Source organism: Bombina bombina, chromosome 4 (genome assembly GCF_027579735.1).
Source record: "Bombina bombina isolate aBomBom1 chromosome 4, aBomBom1.pri, whole genome shotgun sequence".
Taxonomy (NCBI): domain Eukaryota; kingdom Metazoa; phylum Chordata; class Amphibia; order Anura; family Bombinatoridae; genus Bombina; species Bombina bombina.
The window spans coordinates 798,097,609-798,113,468 of NC_069502.1; the positions used below are offsets into that span (position 1 = coordinate 798,097,609).

A 15,860-nucleotide genomic window follows, 5' to 3' on the forward strand; every position below is an offset into this window, starting at 1 on the left:
CTACCAAAAAGGCTAAAACTGTAGTCCCCTCTGCTAGCTGCTGGGTTAACTGCATCTACAATGTATTTGATATCAGCAAGGCACAGCATTTCTGAAAGGAGCAGCCCCCCACCCCTACTGCTATATGCCTGTATTGGATTCCTGGACAGGAGCAGGGCTCATTATCGGTCAAGATAAAATGTTTAAAAAAAGAGAAAAATAAATAAAAAAAATAAATATATATATATATATATATATATATATATATATATATATATATATATATCTATATCTCAAGTAGGAGAAGGCACCCACTGGTCTTTTTTTAGTGTACTTTATTTCAAAAGTGTGATGTTTCGGGGACACACTCCCCTTCCTCAGACCTGTGGAAGAGAAGTTTGTCCCTGAAACGTCACACTTTTGAAATAAAGTACACCTGAAAAGACCAGCGAGAGCCTTCTCTTGATATATTTCACCGCTGGCACCCTGGCAGTTGCCATTAAGGTGAGAGTGCTCATTATTGCATTATATATATATATATATATATATATATATATATATATATATATATATATATATATATATATATATATATATATATATATATATATATATACATACACACACACACACACACAGGGCTCAAAATTTCCACTAGCCATTTTCAATTGAAAATTTAACAGTGACGAGTGAAAGTTAGTGAGAGAATGTTGGGCTACCAGCTACAAATATTATCTAAAGGGATATTATTTATCAATGGCTAGGATATGGCTTTCCTTTAGGGCTATAGGGACCCCATTAGTGATTAGACTGTTACTTCGGAGAGGGAAAACAGGGGCAGAGAGAGATTGGAGAGAAAAAGTAAGAGTGTAGAAAAAGATAGCGTTAAGAAAGAGTGAAGAGATATGAGAGAGAAAGAGTGTAAAGATAAGTTATGGCCTGATAGAGAAGGGGGGGGGTAAAAAGAGAGATTGGAAAGAGGAGGCAGTGGAGAAAGAGAGATGAGAGATAATTATAAAAATAAATTTAAGGTCTACTATGACCTCACATTAATGTCAACACTCTGCACTCACTCAGTTCAACAACATTTTTCTGTCTAGCTGTTGTCTTACCCAGAATCCTAGTGGATGTTACTAACTGCTATGCACTTATTTTTGTTAATTTATTACTGTGTGTAGCATTATTTAATTTATGGTATAAAACATAAAGAATATTAAAAAAAATTCACAATAAGGTGTTTCACATTGGCTAAACATATGCAAAAAAGGGTGTGGGTTAGTGGGTGTGGTATGGGTAGGTAGTGTGCGAGATCAAAAGCTAGTAGCTTAGGGCTTGACATTTTGAGGCTTCTGTATATATATATATGTATATATATATATATATATATATACAGTAGAATCTCAATTATCCGGAACTCAAGCAACCAGCACTCTCAAGCAACCGTAAAAAAAAAAAATGTTAGAGCATAAATGTGCTAAATAAATAGTCCGGATCTCTTTAAACAGCAGGAGCTGCGGTAGCTGCATTAAATAGAGCGATAGACACACTTATCTGCTAAGTAATAGGGACAGAATACAGGTAATACTTCCGATTGCATCAGCTTGGGAATCAGGGCGGGCTATCTTGCGGCGGTACAGCATTCCTCTGTCATGTATCCCTCTTCCGGACCAGGGGTCACACTACTACTGGCAAGGTAGAGCCCAATAATTCTCAATCAATAACAAATTCCCAGGATGGCTTAATCTCTTGCTGAAAACAATGTGTTTATTCAGGATAAAATACAAGTGTATTTCCAGAATAAACACATTGTTTTCAGCAAGAGATTAAGCTATTCTGGGAATTTGTTATTGATTAAGCTTCCTGTTGAAGCCTCGTAAGATACGTATATCCTGTCTAGTGTGCGCCTCTAACCGGCTCCTGCCCATGTGATCCATTATAGAACTAGTTAGACATATTTTTAATAGTGACTCTCAAGCAACCAGAAATACACTTATCCGGAATATAGCTTAGTGAAACTTTTAAATCCAGAGAGTGCATTATATATATATATATATATATATATATATATATATATATATATATATATATATATATATATATATATATATCTATATATATATATCTGTTTAGCTTTATCTGATTTTGTATACATACAATAAATAAGAGTACATTATAGCTTTTTTTAAGTACCAAGAAGTACCTACAGCAATTTTTTTGTTTTCTCCAACATAGGTGTGTCCGGTCCACGGCGTCATCCTTACTTGTGGGATATTCTCTTCCCCAACAGGAAATGGCAAAGAGCCCAGCAAAGCTGGTCATATGATCCCTCCTAGGCTCCGCCTACCCCAGTCATTCTCTTTGCCGTTGCACAGGCAACATCTCCACGGAGATGGCTAAGAGTTTTTTGGTGTTTAAATGTAGTTTCTCCAACATAGGTGTGTCCGGTCCACGGCGTCATCCTTACTTGTGGGATATTCTCTTCCCCAACAGGAAATGGCAAAGAGCCCAGCAAAGCTGGTCACATGATCCCCCCTAGGCTCCGCCTTCCCCAGTCATTCTCTTTGCCGTTGCACAGGCAACATCTCCACGGAGATGGTTAAGAGTTTTTTGGGCACTAGTAGCACCTTGGACCTTCAACCTAGCTTATGTGTTCCCACCATTTCCTCTCATTCCCAGGCTGGTAGCCAGGATCAAACAGGAGAGGGTATCGGTGATCTTGATAGCTCCTGCGTGGCCACGCAGGACTTGGTATGCAGACCTGGTGAATATGTCATCGGCTCCACCATGGAAGCTACCTTTGAGACAGGACCTTCTTGTTCAAGGTCCGTTCCAACATCCGAATCTGGCCTCACTCCAACTGACTGCTTGGAGATTGAACGCTTGATTTTATTAAAGCGAGGGTTCTCAGACTCTGTCATTGATACTCTTGTTCAGGCTAGAAAGCCTGTAACTAGAAAAATCTACCATAAAATATGGAAAAAATATATCTGTTGGTGTGAATCTAAAGGATTCTCATGGAACAAGATAAAAATTCCTAAGATTCTATCCTTTCTTCAAGAGGGTTTGGAGAAAGGATTATCTGCAAGTTCTTTGAAGGGACAGATTTCTGCTTTATCTGTTTTACTTCACAAAAAGCTGGCGGCTGTGCCAGATGTTCAAGCTTTTGTTCAGGCTCTGGTTAGAATCAAGCCTGTTTACAAACCTTTGACTCCTCCCTGGAGTCTCAATTTAGTTCTTTCAGTTCTTCAGGGGGTTCCGTTTGAACCCCTACATTCCGTTGATATAAAGTTATTATCTTGGAAAGTTTTGTTTTTGGTTGCAATTTCTTCTACAAGAAGAGTTTCAGAGTTATCTGCTCTGCAGTGTTCTCCTCCATATCTGGTGTTCCATGCAGATAAGGTGGTTTTGCGTACTAAACCTGGTTTTCTTCCGAAAGTTGTTTCTAACAAAAATATTAACCAGGAGATAGTTGTACCTTCTTTGTGTCCAAATCCAGTGTCAAAGAAGGAACGTTTATTGCACAATTTGGATGTAGTTCGTGCTCTAAAATTCTACTTAGAAGCTACAAAGGATTTCAGACAAACATCTTCCTTGTTTGTTGTTTATTCTGGTAAAAGGAGAGGTCAAAAAGCAACTTCTACCTCTCTTTCTGGCTTAAAAGCATCATCCGATTGGCTTATGAGACTGCCGGACGGCAGCCTCCTGAAAGAATCACAGCTCACTCCACTAGGGCCGTGGCTTCCACATGGGCCTTCAAGAACGAGGCTTCTGTTGATCAGATATGTAAGGCAGCGACTTGGTCTTCACTGCACACTTTTACCAAATTCTACAAATTTGATACTTTTGCTTCATCTGAGGCTATTTTTGGGAGAAAGGTTTTACAAGCCGTGGTGCCTTCCATCTAGGCGACCTGATTTGCTCCCTCCCATCATCCGTGTCCTAAAGCTTTGGTATTGGTTCCCACAAGTAAGGATGACGCCGTGGACCGGACACACCTATGTTGGAGAAAACAGAATTTATGCTTACCTGATAAATTACTTTCTCCAACGGTGTGTCCGGTCCACGGCCCGCCCTGGTTTTTTAATCAGGTCTGATGAATTATTTTTTCTAACTACAGTCACCACGGTATCATATGATTTCTCCTATGCATATTCCTCCTTTACGTCGGTCGAATGACTGGGGAAGGCGGAGCCTAGGAGGGATCATATGACCAGCTTTGCTGGGCTCTTTGCCATTTCCTGTTGGGGAAGAGAATATCCCACAAGTAAGGATGACGCCGTGGACCGGACACACCGTTGGAGAAAGTAATTTATCAGGTAAGCATAAATTCTGTTTTTATTTTAATACTCTCAGCCTGTATTGAACAATGAGAAATATGTACTTTACGATTCTGTACAGTTAAATACATTTTTTTTTTAAATTTTATTTTTATTTGTGGTTTTGAGAAAATAATGTAACTAATGGGGACTCGCAGGACCCCTTTACAAAAATAAAATTCAATAAAAGTGTTGGACCTTCTGGTCCTACAGAACATACTTTGTACATTGAAAGGAAGAGAATCAAAACAAATTGTTCCCAACACGTGTGAAGTTGGAGTGTAAGTTATGTTATGTAGCGTTGGGAGAGTCAATGGTTATGTAATGGAGCACTTAACCTGTATGTGATAAGTACGGGGAGGGGAAGAGAAGGGGGGGGCACATATGTGGGGAAATAGGGGGAACGGGAGGAGCAAGCCTCAACTATTCCGTCTAGCTGTCTGTACAGCCTACAGGGAGGGGAGAATGGGCAGAGCGCTAGTTATTGGGTCAGGCATCCTGTGTCATGGCAGGCGCGTGCCATAGAGTATTGTATCTGTCTTTCCAGTCAGCCCAAGCCATTTCAAATACGTCAGATTTGTTGAGGTCGAGGTATATGGCCTTTTCTATGGTATACAAATAGGCCATTGTATTTACAATGTCTTCCCACTTGGGAGGGATTTCTTTTTCTTCTATAAGGTACGATGAGTCCACGGATTCATCCTTTACTTGTGGGATATTATCCTCCTGCTAATAGGAAGTGGCAAAGAGCACCACAGCAGAGCTGTCTATATAGCTCCACCCGCCAGTGATTCTCTTTGTCTACTCTAAGTACTAGGAAGGGTAAAGTGAAAGAGGTGATAAAATATTAGTTTTTAATTTCTTCAAAGCAAGAGTTTTTTTTGTTTTAAATGGTACCGGTGTGTACTATTTACTCTCAGGCAGCAGATGGATGAAGACTTCTGCCTGGAGGATGATGATCTTAGCATTTGTCACTAAGATCCAGTGCAGTTCCCACAGAAGCTGAGGGGTACAGGAAACTTCAGTGTGAGGAACGTTTTCATGCTTAATAGCAGTTAGGTATGTTCAGTCATTTTTTCTGGAGAGACTGTGTATTTCAGAAAGGCTGACAGTATCCCCATGAGGGTAAGGGTAAGCAGTAATCCTAAGAGCTTTAGAAGGGCATTACTAAGCTTGCATAAGGGGCTAATTAAAAAATGGTTGACACTGGTTTTTGAATGTTTGTGGGCAAACGTTTTATGAACTGGGAGTGCTATTAACGTTTTGTGGGCAATAACGTTTTTGTTGGCAACTTTATTGAGGGTACACTTGGCTTAATTTTTGGGTCTCGGAACCCACATGGCTAGTTTAAAACCGCTCTGGTGCGGTTCTTTGAGGCTGTAGAGACATCGAGTGAGATGGGCGGGGCCTATTTTCGCGCCTCAGATGCACAGTTGTTTTCACTCAGCAAGCAGCAAGCTCCAACTCCTGAGGGCCCTTGTGGATGTTTTGGGCCAAATTGAAGCTTTAACCCCATATTTACTATCCCTGAGGGCAGGTAGGCGCCACATCAGGGCTGTGGCAAGGTGCTGGGGGTGTTTTTTTTTCCGGATTTAGGCCTTATTTCAATCCGGTTTGCACAATAAATGGTTAAATGTTTTATTTTCTTGTGGGGCAAACTTAACTACACAAATTGAGTCTGCTATCAAATATTTGAAAAGTTTGGTGTATTTTAAAGCAGTTTTGCAGAACGTGTATGCTTTTTTTCTCTTAAAGGCGCAGTACCGTTTTTAAAATTGTTGTTTTTTTCACTACATAAAGTGTTTTCAAGCTTGTTTGTAGTCATTACTAGCCTGTTCAACATGTCTGACATTGAGGAAAGTCATTGTTCAATATGTTTAGAAGCCATTGTGGAACCCCCACTTAGAATGTGTCCCTCATGCACTGAAAGGTCAATAAATTGCAAAGAACATATTTTAGCTACTAAAAGTAGGTTGCAGGATGATTCTCAGTCAGAAGGGAATCAGGTTATGCCATCTAATTCTCCCCAAGTGTCACAACCATTAACGCCCGCACAAGCAACGCCAAGTACTTCTAGTGCGTCTAATTCTTTCACCCTGCAAGATATGGCCGCAGTTATGAATACTACCCTCACAGAGGTTTTATCTAAGCTGCCTGGGTTGCAGGGGAAGCGCAGTAGGTCTGGTCTGAGAACAAATGCTGAGCCCTCTGACGCTTTATTAGCCATATCCGATGTATCCTCACAATGTTCTGAGTTGGGGGTGAGGGATTTGCTGTCTGAGGGAGAGCTTTCTGATTCAGGAAAGATGTTCCCTCAGACAGACTCAGATATGACTGCTTTTAAATTTAAACTAGAACACCTCCGCTTGTTGCTCAGGGAGGTTTTAGCGACTCTGGATGATTGTGACCCTATTGTAGTTTCAGAGAAATTGTGTAAAATGGACAGATTTCTAGAGGTTCCTGCCTACACTGATGTTTTTCTGGTCCCTAAGAGGATTTCGGACATTGTTACTAAGGAGTGGAATAGACCAGGTCTTCCGTTCGCTCCCCCTCCTACTTTTAAGAAAATGTTTCCCATATCAGACACCATGCGGGACTCGTAGCAGACGGTCCCTAAGGTGGAGGGAGCTATTTCTACCCTGGCTAAGCGTACAACTATACCTATTGAGGACAGTTGTGCTTTCAAAGATCCTATGGATAAAAAATTAGAGGGTCTCCTAAAGAAAATATTTATTCATCAGGGTTTTCTTCTCCAACCTATAGCGTGCATTGTTCCTGTAACTACTGCAGCTGCTTTTTAGTTCGAGGCTCTGGAGGAGGCTCTTCAGGTTGAGACCCCATTGGATTGATATTCTGTATAGAATTAGGGCTCTCAAGCTAGCTAATTCTTTCATTACAGATGCCACTTTTCAACTGGCTAAATTAGCGGCAAAGAATTCAGGTTTTGCCATTTTAGCGCATAAAGCGTTATGGCTTAAGTCCTGGTCTGCTGATGTGTCATCAAAATCTAAGCTTTTAGCCATCCCTTTCAACGATAAGACCCTATTCGAGCCTGAACTGAAAGAGATCATTTCAGACATCACTGGTGGGAAAGGCAAGGCCCTTCCTCAGGATAAGACAAATAAGATTAGGACCAAACAAAATCATTTTTGTTCCTTTTGAAACTTCAAAGGTGGTCCCTCTACCTCTTCCCCTGCTGCAAAGCAAGAGGGGAATTTTGCTCAATCCAAGTCAGTCTGGAGACCTAACCAGACTTGGAACAAAGGTAAACAGGCCAAGAAGCCCGCTGCTGCCACCAAGACAGCATGAAGGGGTAGCCCCCGATCCGGGACCAGATCTAGTAGGGGGCAGACTTTCTCTCTTTGCTCAGGCTTGGGCAAGAGACGTTCAGGACTCCTGGGCTTTAGAAATAGTAACCCAGGGGTATCTTCTGGATTTCAAAGATTCTCCTCCAAGAGGGAGATTCCATCTTTCTCAATTGACTGCAGACAAAAAGAGAGGCGTTCTTACGCTGTGTAGAAGACCTATATACCATGGGAGTGATCCGCCCAGTTCCGAAAGCAGAACAGGGTCAGGGGTTTTACTCCAATCTGTCTGTGGTTCCCAAAAAAGAGGGAACCTTCAGACCAATTTTAGATCTCAAGATCCTAAACAAATTCCTCAGTCCCATCTTTCAAGATGGAGACCATTCAGACTATTTTACCAATGATCCAGGAGGGTCAATATATGACCACCGTGGACTTAAAGGATGCGTATCTACACATCCCTATCCACAAAGATCATCACCAGTTCCTCAGGTTCGCCTTTCTGGACAAGCATTACCAGTTTGTGGCTCTTCCCTTCGGGTTGGCCACAGCTCCCAGAATTTTCACAAAGGTGCTAGGGTCCCTTCTGCCGGTTCTAAGACCGCGGGGCATAGCAGTGGCGCCTCATCTGGACGATATCTTAATTCAGGCGTCGACTTACCAACTAGCCAAGTCTCACACGGACATTGTCTTGGCTTTTCTAAGATCTCACGATTGGAAGGTGAACGTAAAAAAGAGTTCACTTATCCCTCTCACAAGAGTTCCATTCCTAGGAACTCTGATAGATTCGGTGGACATGAAAATTTTTCTGACGGAGGTCAGGAAATCAGATTATGACCACCTGCCAAGCTCTTCATTCAATTCATCGACCGTCAGTGGCTCAGTGTATGGAGGTAATTGGACTGATGGTAGCGGCAATGGACATAGTGCTGTTTGCTCGCTTGCATCTCAGACCACTGCAACTATGCATGCCCAAACAGTGGAATGGGGATTATGCAGATTTATCTCCTCAGATAAATCTGGATCAAGAGACCAGAGACTCTCTTCTTTGGTGGTTGTCAAAGGATCATCTGTCCCAGGGAATGTGTTTCCGCAGGCCAGCGTGGGTCATAGTGATGACGGACGCCAGCCTATTGGGCTGGGGTGCAGTCTGGAATTCCCTGAAAGCACAGGGTTTGTGGACTCAGGAGGAGGCTCTCCTCCCGATAAATATCCTAGAACTGAGAGCGATATTCAACGCACTTCAGGCGTGGCCTCAGCTGGCTTCGGCCAGATTCATAAGATTCCAGTCAGACAATATCACGACTGTAGCATATATCAATCATCAGGGGGGAACAAAGAGTTCTCTAGCGATGATAGATGTTACCAAAATAATTTGATGGGTAGAGACTCACTCTTGCCATCTATCAGCAATCTATATCCCAGGAGTGGAGAACTGGAAAGCGGATTTTCTAAGTCGTCAGACTTTTCATCCGGGGGAGTGGGAACTCCATCCGGAGGTGTTTGCACAATTGATTCAGCAATGGGGCACACCAGAATTGGATCTGATGGCGTCTCGTCAAAAAGCCAAACTTCCTTGTTACGGGTCCAGGTCAAGGGATCCTCAGACGGTACTGATAGATGCTCTAGCAGTACCCTGGTCTTTCAACCTGGCTTATGTGTTTCCACCATTTCCTCTCCTTCCTTGTTTGATTGCCAGAATCAAACAGGAGAGAGCTTTGGTGATTTTGATAGCACCTGCGTGGCCACGCAGGACTTGGTATGCAGACCTGGTGGACATGTCATTTCTTCCCCCATGGACTCTGCCACTGAGACAGGACCTTCTGATTCAAGGTCCGTTCCAGCATCCAAATCTAGTTTCTCTGCGGCTGACTGCTTGGAGATTGAACGCTTGATTTTATCCAAGCGGGGTTTCTCTGAGTCGGATACCTTGATTCAGGCTCGAAAGCCTGTCACTAAGAAAATTTATCATAAGATATGGCGTAAATATCTTTATTGGTGCGAATCCAAAGGCTACTCATGGAGTAAGATCAGGATTCCTAGGATTTTGTCCTTTCTCCAAGAGGGATTGGAGAAGGGGCTATCAGCTAGTTCCTTAAAGGGACAGATATCTGCTTTATCAATTCTACTGCACAAGCATCTGGCAGATGTTCCAGACGTTCAGTCGTTCTGTCAGGCTTTAGTTAGAATCAAGCCTGTGTTTAAACCTGTTGCTCCGCCTTGGAGTTTGAATTTAGTTCTTAAAGTTCTTCAAGGGGTTCCGTTTGAACCTATGAATTCCATAGATATTAAGCTTCTATCTTGGAAAGTTCTGTTTTTAGTTGCTATCTCTTCGGCTCAAAGAGTTTCTGAACTATCTGCATTGCAATGCGACTCGCCTTATCTTGTTTTCCATGCGGATAAGGTGGTTTTGCGTACCAAACCTGGATTCCTTCCTAAGGTTGTTACTAATAGGAATATCAATCAGGAAATTGTTGTTCCTTCTCTGTGTCCTAATCCTTCCTTAAAGAAGGAGCGTCTGTTGCACAACTTGGACGTGGTTCGTGCTTTGAAGTTTTACTTGCAAGCAACCAAAGATTTCCGTCAAACATCTTCTTTGTTTGTTGTCTATTCTGGAAAACGTAGAGGTCACAAAGCTACGGCTACCTCTCTTTCTTTTTGTCTGAAAAGCATCATCCGTTTGGCATACGAGACTGCTGGACAGCAGCCTCCTGAAAGGATTACAGCTCACTCAACTAGAGCGGTGGCTTCCACATGGGCTTTTAAAAATTATGCTTCTGTTGAACAGATTTGTAAGGCTGCGACTTGGTCTTCGCTTCATACCTTTTCCAAATTTTACAAATTTGATACTTTAGCTTCTTCGGAGGCTATTTTTGGGAGAAAAGTTCTTCAAGCAGTGGTGCCTTCTGTTTAACCATCTGTCTTGTCCCTCCCGTTCATCCGTGTCCTGTAGCTTTGGTATTGTATCCCACAAGTAAAGGATGAATCCGTGGACTCGTCGTACCTTATAGAAGAAAAGTAAATTTATGCTTACCTGATAAATTAATTTCTTCTATGGTACGACGAGTCTACGGCCCGCCCTGTCATTTTAAGACAGATTATATTTTTTTTATTTAAACTTCAGTCACCTCTGCACCTTTTAGTTTCTCCTTTTTCTTCCTGTACCTTCGGTCGAATGACCGAAGGTACAGCTAAGGGAGGAGCTATATAGACAGCTCTGCTGTGGTGCTCTTTGCCACTTCCTAGCAGGGATAATATCCCACAAGTAAAGGATGAATCTGTGGACTCATCGAACCATAGAAGAAATTAATTTATCAGGTAAGCATAAATTTACTTTTTCCATGTTCTGGCTATATTGGTTTTGATCGAGGACAGTAGATAAGCGCCAAAAAGGCTTTGATGTTTGAGGAAGGTGTGAAGGCCTAGATGGAGAAGGGCGAGGGCTGGACCCTCAGGCATCCTAATGCCAAAGTCAGTAAGGATGCGGAACCCTTTCTTCCAAATGGGTCTGATGCTAGAGCACTCCTACCAAATGTGCATCAGGCTACCCTGTAGGCCACAACCTCTCCAGCATTGGGGCGAGGTTCCTGCATACATTTTAGACAGTCGGGTAGGGACAAGGTACCAGTGAGAGAGAACCTTGTAATAAGTTTCGAACATTGTTACGCAGTGTAGGGTTTTTTTTCTTCAGTAAAATGGCCTTTTGCCAAGAGTCGGTGGGAGTATTAATACATAGAAGAGTGTCCCATCTAGTCAGATGTGGGGCTAGTGTGGGCGGCAAAGTGCCCTCTAGAAGATTGTAATGTATTGAAAGCAGCCTGACAAGCCTGCGTCCCCCTTGCCAGATGGATTCCCAGGGGGTAGAAGGGCGGGAGGAGGAGGGAAAGAAGCCCCAACTTTTAAGGAAGCTTTTAATCCTGCGCTTTTCAAAGGGGAGAAATGCAGGGATATCCGTGTGCTAGCCTAGTTGTGCTAAATCTGTAAACCCGTCTGGTTGCGTGGCGGACCAGAAATCTGAAACTTTGCTAACCTTCATCCGTAGCCCAAATATTAGCGTGAGTATCGGTCAAGCCCGTAAATAAGCCAGCTACCGAGGTGATGGGGGAGGGGTGGGGAGCGATAAGTTGGTGATGTCTAACCTTATCCCAAACAGACAGGCACTCCAAGATGACTAAATTGCATATGCCCAAGGTTCTACGACAATATGGCGGGGTCCAAATAACATCATTGAGGAGGACATTGGATGGTAAAGAAGCCTGTTCGATTTCTCTCCACCTATCGCAAGATTGGAGTACTCCCCATTGAGAAATATGCATAAGCATAGCACCTTCGTAACATTTTGCAACTGACGGGGATGCAAGTCCACCCAGGTGAATGGGGAGCTGTAGAGTTTTATGAGCAATTCGAGCAGTCTTACCCTACCAAATGAATTTTGTGATCTCGCTCTGGAATTGGGAGAGGAGATACATGGGGACTCTAATCGGTAGGCAGTGAGAAAGGTAGGTTAGTTTAGGAAGGACACTCACTCCTAAGAAACTGCGCTAACCAATAAATTCAATAATAAGCTTTCACTTTAATAAAATGACTAATATAAAACCTTTAAGGCTACTCAAGGTGTATTCATTCAACAATTAGTGTGACTTCAGTCGTTTACAATTCAGTATCTTGTTACACACAATATCTTGTTACACACAATAAGAACCTTTTATCACAAATTAGACCATATATAGCCTTGAGAAACAACACAATAATTATATATTACTTAACCGAGTGAATAATGTTCGTAGCTGTGAGTATACTGACTTTTTCTCACCTTAATGTCTCAGGGAGTATGGTAGAAATAGGTATTCTCAGAAATCCTTTGTTCCTGCTTGTTGGAATCTCCCCTGCTTCCTTGCGAGTGTGGTGCTGCTTCACAGTTCACTGAACACTAAGGAGTGTTTCAGACTACAATGATACTACAAAACAAAAGAAGAGAGAGTGCAGCCACGACTCACAGTGAAAGTTTTATTATTTCCACTTTGCGCATGCATACATATTGCACTTACAAGAATTAAAATTTAGACAAGCGCCTCTAGATCAACACACAGTTCCCGGCTTTCAACTCGGCAATAGCCGTTTCCAGCTCCTTACTCCTGTCCCTCTCCGGCGTGTGAGCTCCGTCACTGGTCGTCTTTGTACTGAACGTCTTTATGCTTACTATTGCAGCGGTGCTGTTGGTGACTGGTCCTACGCCGTCTACGCGTTTCGTCTGGCTTCTGCAGACTTTTTCAAGACTTTTGGACAATGCCATTGCACCGCTGCAATAGGAAGCATTAAGACGTTCAGTACAAAGACGACCAGTGACGGAGCTCACACGCCGGAGAGGGACAGGAGTAAGGAGCTGGAAACGGCTGTGTGTTGATCTAGAGGCGCTTGTCTAAATTTTAATTCTTGTAAGTGCAATATGTATGCATGCGCAAAGTGGAAATATTAAAACCTTTACCGTGAGTCGTGGCTGCGCGCTCTCTTCTTTTGTTTTGTAGTAGTTTAGGAAGGAAGGACATTTTAAGGGAAGCTATTCTTCCCATCCATGAAATGGATTTGTGGTCCCATGTATTTTTTTAAATTACGCAGTTCTGATAGTAGGGGGAGGTAATTATCTTTAATCATTTGCGGAATACTATTTGATAACTTTACACCCAGGTGGGTAAACCTGCTCAGTCATCCACTTAAAGTTAAACTGATCCTTCAGTTTGTGGATGTAATTTTGTGGGTAACCCCACCAAAATATTTCAGTTTTGAGTGTGTTAAGTTTATAGAAGGAGAGATCCCCAAATGTCTTTAAGGTATCCATCAGTCTGGTAATGGCTTTGGCCGGGTCTGCAGTGAATATGGTAATATCATCCACAAATAATGCGATTTTATGCAGAGTGTCTGATAGTCTAATTCCTGGTAATAACATGTCAGACCGAATTTTTGTGGCAAGAGGTTCAATCGCTAAGGCGAATAGTAGGGGCGAAAGTGGGCATCCCTGCCTAGTGCCATTCGATATGCAAAAAGGCGGGGTCTGGAAGCCAAGGCCCTTGACAATAGCGGTTGGAGTTAATACATTTTTTATTGAGAGATGTATGTTTATTGTTTAACAGTTATTTTTTTTTAAATCACGATTAAAATCATAATCGCAATATTTCATTGTCAAAAACGCGATATTATTTTCCCCCCATATCGCACAACCCTACTAGTGTGATCTATGTCCCCATCAAGTATAGGGGCTGTTTGAATTCTAGTGCTGGATTGTCTGTATGTTAGGTGTAGGGCTTTTGGTTTAAAAGTTCTGTATTATTCCCATGTCAGTTATAGAGGCTGTTGGAATACAAGTGTTGTATTGCCTCCATATCAGGTATAGAGGCTGTTGATATACTAGTGCTGTATTGTCCCCATGTCAGGTATAGGGGCTGTTGATATACTAGTGCTGTATTGTCCCCATGTCCGGTACAGGAGCTGTTGATATACTAGTACTGTATTGTCCCCATGTCAGGTACAGGGGCTGTTGATATACTAGTGCTGTATTGTCCCCATGTCGGGTACAGGGGCTGTTGATATACTAGTGCTGTATTGTCCCCATGTCAGGTACAGGGGCTGTTGATATACTAGTGCTGTATTGTCCCCATGTCAGGTATAGGGGCTGTTGATATACTAGTGCTGTATTATCCCCATATCAGGTATAGGGGCTGTTGATATACTAGTGCTGTATTGTCCCCATGTCAGGTACAGGGGCTGTTGATATACTAGTGCTTTATTGTCCCCATGTCAGGAATAAGGGGTGTTACTGTGATGTGAGTGCATTTGCAAAGGATATATGAGGTTTAATAAAAAAAAAATAGAATGCATTCTGATTGGCTACAATGGGGTGTATTGTCAGCTAGTAAAGTCACTAAATCCCAGCTAACTTGCTTTACTACATGGCACATGCTGTACTTACTGATATGACTGCTAGTGATCTAAGATCATGTTTAGTTAAATACAATTACAGATTTTTTACATTTTAATTTAATCTTAAGTTTTTAAAAGAGACCATTGACACTGTAAATAGTTATTCTTTGTTTGTTTTTTTCAGGTGAAAATGATGCTAAGATTTCATGTAACACGGAACAAACAGAAGATCAGTGGCTAAGACATATAACAGAAGCTGCAGAGCAGGAAATATGTGACAATATAAGTACAGGTGAGTGTGTGTGACGTGTCTGAGGGTTACAGGGCACAGCTGAGTGTACATGTGTGACGTGTCTAAGGGGAACAGGTGAGTGTACATGTATGACGTGTCTGAGGGGCACAGGCGAATGTATATGTGTGACATGGCTGTGAGAAACGGCACAGGTGAGTGTACATATGTGACATGTAAGGGATGCAGGACATAGGTGACTGTACGTGTGTCACGTGTCTGAGGGACACATGACACAGGTTAGTTTACATGTGTGACATGTAAGGGATGCAAGGCACAGGTGAGTGTACTTGTGTCTGAGGGGCACATTGCACAGGTGAGTGTACGTGTGTGACATGTAAGGGACGCAGGACACAGGTGAGTGTTAGTGTGTCACATGTAAGGGATGCAGGACACAGGTGAGTGTACGTGCGTGACATGTAAGGGACACATGGCACAGGTGAGTGTATGTGTGTGACATGTAAGGGACACAAGGCACAGGTGAGTGTACGTGTGTGACATGTAAGGGACACATGGCACAGGTGAGTATTCATATCTGACATGTAAGGGACACAGGTGAGTGTATGTGTGCCACATGTCTGAGGGACACATGGCACAGGTAAATGTACATGTGTGACATGTAAGGGGCGCAGGTGAGTGTATGTGTGTGAGGTGTCTGAGCGAAACGGCACAGGTGAGTGCACGTGTGTGACATGTAAGGGACGCAGGGCACAGGTGAGTGTACGTGTGTTACGTGTCTGAGCGAAACGGCGCACAGGTGAATATACCTACCTGTGTAACAGGGCACAGGTAAGTGTATTTGTGTGATGTCTCACTTTTAGTTCTACTACTCCCAACCCATTTAAACACATAGATGAAAACTCACCTTTTATTTTTGGTGATTGTGATATAACTTATGTAGGGTTGAATTCTAGATATAATTGTAGCAAAAGACTTGAAACCGCTTCAGGACAAGGGTATGAAATGGCTCAGCAGTTAAAGGGATGGGAAAGTCAAAATTAAACTTGCACGATTCAGATAGAGCATACAATTTTAATACCCTTTTTAATTCACTTC

At 42.5% G+C, this 15,860-nt stretch overlaps 1 protein-coding gene across 1 annotated transcript in view; it reads left to right on the forward strand.

Annotated features, from left to right (window-relative positions):
* The window catches only part of LOC128657872 (zinc finger protein OZF-like), an 84,919-nt gene that overhangs the window by 43,063 nt on the left and 25,996 nt on the right, over nucleotides 1-15,860 (forward strand). The window lies entirely within an intron of this gene.